At 48.6% G+C, this 6679-nt stretch overlaps 1 long non-coding RNA gene across 1 annotated transcript; it reads left to right on the plus strand.

Annotated features, from left to right (window-relative positions):
* Positions 1-354: 354 nt before the first annotated feature.
* Positions 355-3505, plus strand: LOC109145846. The gene is made up of 2 exons (XR_005602227.1): positions 355-621; positions 3129-3505. It is a non-coding gene; the product is annotated as an uncharacterized LOC109145846 (long non-coding RNA).
* Positions 3506-6679: the final 3174 nt, after the last annotated feature.

Here is a 6679-nt window from a genome sequence, read left to right on the forward strand (position 1 = left end):
ATTTTACGGCAAAGACTGCTCTTCAGCACAAGCCCTTCCTGTTCCAGACCTTGGAGTTGGGAATGTGCAGATTAAGGCATTATTTTGACTACAATCTAAAGACCTTGTAGAAAAGTTGAAAAAATTCCAAGGTGCTGCCAGTGGCTTTTTCTGGGGACAAGATTAATATTTGCTGGATTTGCCGTATTCTTTTAACTGCTGCTTTCCTCCTCCTTTCAGTAAATAAATCTGCCTATTAGTTAAACAAACTGACTCTGATAGAAACCAAACACAAGAAATATATTAACAATAATCCCCTGTTCTTAAAATAGAAAGGCAATAGTGAAGAGAGCCCTTGGGTTCCGGCTCACTGCTGGGCACTGCTTGCTCCAGTGCTCCTGCTTTGATCTCCTAGAGGAGAGAAACATGGGCTGAGGCAAAACCCAAAAGCTGCAGAGGTTCCTGCAGGCTGGAGCGCGTCGTTACCGCCACGTCATCCCCGTGCTGAGGAAGGGCAGTCCCACCTCCGGCACGGCTCACGGCCGCCCCAGCACAGACACAGCAGCACAAGAGGAGAGAGAAGCGATGCAGCCGATGATCCTGATCTTACTCACCTCTCAACATGTTTCTTCCCCTCTCTCGGTGAGTTGTGTGACGTGGTGGGCAGACAAGGAGCAGCTGTCACTGCCACCTGGCCATCAATGGCTGGCATAGAATTAATCGTAGAATCACAGGCCAGAGAATCACAGACTGCTTTGGGTTGGAAGGGACATTAAAGTTCATCTCATTCCAACCCCCTGTCATGGGCAGGGACACCTTCTACTAGACCAGGTTGCTCCAAGCCCTGTCCAACCTGGCCTTGAACACTGTTCTTGGTGAATGTGCCCCCACCACTGTCTTTTCTTAAGAAAAATGAAGGCTTTTTTAAAAAGTACAGGTTATTTGTTACCTGGAAACAACCAGGAAAATCTGGCATGCAATTTTTGAAACAGGCATCTGCTCAGCAGAGACAATCTGCTTCTGTGTGTGACATTTGAGGCACGTAAGGTCAGGGCACTTCATGATGGCTTTGTTGTGTGCTGAGGAGGATGTGCCGGCCAGGGCCTTGCTGCTGCCTGCAGAGTAAAGTTAGGCAGCAGCCAGACATCCTTTTTCATGCTCAATTTCCAACAAGCAGAAGAAGTAAATTCTGGGAAGCCTTTGGAAGCCCTTCCTGCCCTCCCTGCACTGGGAGCAGGTGTCTTGGGGTTTTCTGAGCACCATACCATTTGGCCTGTCCCTGTCTCCCCAAAACCTACTGTTGGCTCCATCAGGATTGCAATAACATGTTCTGCCCTGATTTTTACTGCATGCTTGGGATTGTAGGACCTGGCTCTGGAACATCCAGGGGACATTTCCTTGACCTTGCTGCATGCTGTGGCTGCTGTCATGGCCAAGGTGCTCCTTCCATCACCCTCCTCTCTGGGATGCAGTGAGCCCCAGCAGCCTCCCTTCAACTGTTTGGGCTGAATGACCCATTAATATTTAGCGATGTGTAGAAAAAGCCCTGAAGCCCACAAGGACCTGGGGATGCCTCATCCCACTCCTTTCCCAACGTTTAAATTGGAGTCAGCCTCTCCTCGCGTTGGCAGCAGCTCATTTCTCAGTCGGAAGGGCAGCACCTGCGTGCCCTGGGGCGTGCAGGGAGCACAGGCACCGATGGGCCCAGAACTGGTTATCGCCTTTTTTGGAAGAGCCGGGACGGGCTCGGTGCGGCGCCGTGGCTTTGGGAGCTGCGATGTGAGGGAGGGCTCCTCCGGCCCACATTCCTTGCTAATTTTAACCAGCTCCCTTGAGCAGGGCCTGGAGAAGTATGGTCTTGATTTATTAGTCTTCTCCTTCTGAAAACTTTGTTTGAGTGTCTTGGGGCAGAGGTAAAACCAGACTGGGATTCTCAGTCTGGATCCTGACGGATGTTTGTCTGCATCACCAAGTACTGCAAGGTTTTTTCAGCATCAGCAGTTTCTTCCCCTATGGGGTTTGGGGAGCAGGATTGCTGACAGAGCTGTGTAGGGAGGATGTGGTGGCATGGCCAGATGCTGGCCTGGCCATGGCTAGTGCCACCCTGCAGATGTCATCGTCCCAGCCTTGGCTGGGCAGTCCAAGACCCAGGGCCTCCACTCTCAGTGGTGGTGCTGCACTGCACAGCACATGCTCCCCTCTGCCGTCAGCACCCCCAGGTGCAAATCACCAGGGGCCACTCCGGCAGAGGACCATGCTCCCCTCAAACTTGGCAGCTGGGGCAGGAAGGGAACTGCTCACTATCTGACAGGGCTGGCCTTGCCCAGGATGGCCACTGGCTTGGCAGGGAAGGGCAGGGCAGCAGAGCTCAAAGTCCCAATGACAGGGTGGATAATAACCAAAAACCAGAGGTCAGGTGGTGAAATGGGTCACTGAGGCTGAAGAGCCAACCACAGGAGACACAGCTGGCCTCAAGTGCTCACAGATGTAAGAAAGGGGCAGGGGACAGGCTACCTCCTTCAGCAAAGAGAACAAAGCTGGTGTGCTTAACTTGGGGCAAGAAAGGTTGGGTTTAGACACAAGGAAACTCATTAGTGGTAAGTTCAGCTGATGGCAGAACCAACTTTCCAGGGACTCTGTTGTGTCCATGTTGTTGGATATTCCCAAGTGCACGTTCAACAAGCACATGCCAGGTAAAGCACTTAGAGTAGGTCCTGGCCTGGGAGGGGAGCACAGTCTGGGAGACCAAGTCATTGCTCAGCCCTGCAGCAGCAGCCGGAGCCCCCAGCATCCCCAGTGCCATGCAGGGTTATCCCACGTTATTCCTGGGGTTCCTGGAAAAGCTCCCCTACCTCACTGGCCATCATAGCACTTTCTCAGTACCTCAGTGTTAAATCAGAGTGTTTCAAGCTCAGTCTGCACCAGTAACCAAATCAGCATGAAATCCACAACCTGGGTATTTGTGTAGAAAACATTCCAAAGGGAAATACTAAATGTTTTCTTCTAGCCAATTTCACTTGTTTGTTTCTCATTTCTATTTTGTGTGTGCATGCACTCATATCCATTGCCAAAATGAGGCTGTGCTCCTGGAGAATGGACAGAAAAGTGCTGGTTATGCTTTTTATTTTCTTTTCTTGTTTTTAATGCAGAGGAAAAGATGTTCTGTGCTTCTGCTTGGCTGCCCCAACTCATGCCCTGTCCCACGGGGAAGGCGCCCAGGCCTCTGTGACACTCGGTGCCAGTGGGTCCAGCTCAGTGCTGTGCCCACAGCAACAACCACCCAAAACCCAAAGGCTGTATCCTGGAATGAAACAGCTCTGGCCTCGTTACTCTTACAGAATGGATGATTTCTCTAAGGTGTTTTGTACTTAAGACTGAAGAATTAAGCAATGCCTACAGTTTAAGGAGGTTTTGTTTGTTTGTTTGAGATTTTCCTGTCCAGCTGCCAAGAGTGTCTGGCTCAGCCTTCCAAAAAATTAACTCTGCTATGACCAACCAGTTTAAATAAACACTGGTTGAAATCTGAGGCTTGAAACAGTGGGGAAAGTGGGACTGGAAATGCTCCAGATGTTGTTTGCTGGAGCGGTGGGGCCCTGAGCCCCGGCTGGAGCATAGCCCTCGCCACGTGCCCAGCATGAGGAGGGATGAGGATAGGAGATGGAGCAGTGAGTGCCACTGGACCAGCACTGGTTCCAGCAGACACTGCTGTCATTTTCTTGCTGGCAGGTGACTTGATTCCTGCCAGTCACCTGCAATGTGCTTCCACCTGGGGTCTGTAGTGTGGCTGCTCTGCAGCTCTCCTCGGCTCCAGGCCCTCCTGCCGCGGCCGTCACCGCTGCGTTCCACTGGCAGCGCCGGGGCGAGACGCGGCTTCTCTCAGCTCACCTGCGCTTGTTCCCAACCCACGTAATAACCCCTGGTCTGCGTAATTGCCAGCTATAATTAAAGCTCAGAAGATGAAAAATAGCAATTAATAGAAAAGGAAAATCCTAATTAGCCCTCGCTGTTATTGGCAATATTGCTGCTGATTACTCCGGAGCTTGAATTTTGAGATACACAATTAAGAGATTGAGGAGGGGTCTAAAACACGGCAGCATGCCAACACCTGGCACTGGCCAAAGCCCCGCTGCAGCCTCGCAGGACACCCTCATGACAGCAGTTTCCTGTCCCCTCCCTTTGCCTCTCTCTCCCTTCTTTTTCCACATCAAACTCGAGTGCTGCTCACTCTACTGACACTCTCCAGAGCTCTCACACTGCCTTGGCACACAAAGTCAGTCCCCATCACCTTTTGTGTTTTGTGTTGGTTTTTTTCACTTTCCACCAGGGCTCTCTATGGGAACACCTTTACTCAGGCTCCTGTTCCCCATTCCTTCTGTTAGGCTGTATGGTCATGGTTAATATCCAACCCCACTGAGTTTACGAGCCCTGTAGGCTCCCAGGAAACTCTCCATGCAGGAAACAAGCTCCTGTCACCATTCCATGAAAAATGTCTTTTAATTCTTAAAGTACCCGTGGATCCAACTCAAGTTTGTGCACTTTTTCAGCCATATTTAATACTTTTTAGAAGTAATTTCAGTTTTCTTAAGGAATTTCTGTTATCATTAAAACTTTACACAGGAATAAGGTTTGTGGAAAAGGCTGGCTGAGATATCTTTAGGGCTGCACCCCCTGACAGACAGGAAACCCTGACAGCCCCAGTGCCTGGTCACTGGAGCCCAGAACAGCCTTGAGCAGCCTCTCAACAGGAGTTATCCCACAAATCACAGCATATGTCTCTTTACATAATATGCTTTTATCTCATGGTCTGAATCTCCTCAAAACAGCAAAAAAAAAAAAAGTAATATCTGGGTAACAACGGGAGATGAGGAAAACGGATTTAGGGAGACAAGAAGTTTAACCTGATGGTGTTCACATCAGCCTATTAAACTGCTCTTGCAGTTCTCAGCAGCATTTGCCTCTGGGACTATAAATTGGAATTCCTAATCTTTAGTGATTTGCTACAGCCCTAATGCTTTAATCCACCTTGTTTTCTCCTCCAGATACTTCTACCCTGATCTCATTGTTGCCTGATTAGAAGTAGTTGAAAATAATCAAACAGCCAGGGAAGAAGGAAAAAGAATGTCCTAGTGAGAGGCGTTTTTAGAAAATGGGATTACATTTGAAAAAAGAGTTCACACGTTTTACGGAAGTGACAGTCCCATGAGTTACAGCAGCAGAGAATGGATTTACTTTTCTCAGTATAAATTGATGCAGTTTCTCCCCAACATGCGTCATCATTTCCTGTTATTTTGAAGATGGAACAAGGCAACTGAGAAAGTTAATGCACTGTGTATCCATATCTTCACCTTTAGGACTTAAATATTGCTGTCAATACAGCTAACTTAGGGCCAACAGTTAAAAATTACATTTAAAAAAAATTATTAGTGAAAATATTTTTTTCTTTGATAGTGTTTTTGGTCAGCTGAACTCCCTACAAGGCATACCTGTGGGTGACCAGCAATGGCTGTTTGGCTGTGGGGGAGCAGAGAGTGCACAGTGACAGCCAGGGACAGGGGGCAGACACCAGATGGGGGGCAGTGGTGGGTGTCGGGGAGGGGCTGGACAAGCTGCTTTTGGATCACTAGTTTAGACCTTCAGTTTACCCACCAGCCTCGCAAACACCCAGCCATGCGGAATAAACAGCGTGGAAAGGACTTCTCCAACATCCCAGAGAGCCTGCAGTGTGAGAAGGATGGCAATCAGAGCCTCAGGCTGTGTTTGAGTTCGTCAGGTTGTGCCATCGCTGCAGGCACCTTCCAGGGTTTCTCTGTGCCTCTTCCATTCTTTCCCCTCTCCCTGCACTATTTCCTTTATTTCAGATGTAGGATTCTTAGTTTGGGAATGCTTAATGTGAGTCAAACTCGGCACCCTTGTGTCTGGAGCACTGCAGCTGGGGCAGGGTGCTGGGTCCAGGGCCATGCCCCAGCCGGTGCCAGGCGAGAGCTGCAGGAATGCCACACCCACGGGACGGTCCTGGCAGAACCGGGGCTCGGTGTGTGGGTGCCAGCTGCCCCCTCCTGCACTGCTCTCTGCTGACAATCTCACCTTGTGACTGTCACATTATTTATGAGTGTTGCCCTGTGTTGTTCCACCCCTGCAGCCCTTCGGCTGCATCACCAGGTCCCCCAGAACCTGGCAATTGGACACCCCGTGTATCGCCCAGCACTCGTGTTCTTCTTTCCAGGTAGAAAAATCAATTAGAGGTTTTTGCTGTGTGGTAAATGTCAATTGTGCAAACATTACAGACCCAGAAACATCTGTAACTATGGAAACTCCAGAGGCAATACTGATTTCAAGAATAAATTATGACAAGAAGCTTTTTATGGCTGTTTCTAAAGAATAAACATAAATTAAAACAAGTGAATTTCATAGGCACAAGTTAATTTTACTTTTTAACCTTTAGTGCTATAGCTTTTCAAGACACGTTTATCAATACTGATGTGGAGAAAAATGGTATTTTATCAACGTTTGCATCTTAAGAATTGGCATGACTATTTGTATCACTTCAAAATGTTCTGCTAAGACAATCTCTGCTGTATTTCAAAGGGGAGAACACTTTTCAGATTACTAATGGCCCACCCTTAGAGCTTATGGTGTTATTTATGCTTTTTGCTACATTTTACAGCTACCAAAAAAAATCATCAAGTGTGTGGAAGGACAA

This window comes from Corvus cornix, chromosome 6 (genome assembly GCF_000738735.6).
Source record: "Corvus cornix cornix isolate S_Up_H32 chromosome 6, ASM73873v5, whole genome shotgun sequence".
Lineage (NCBI taxonomy): Eukaryota > Metazoa > Chordata > Aves > Passeriformes > Corvidae > Corvus > Corvus cornix.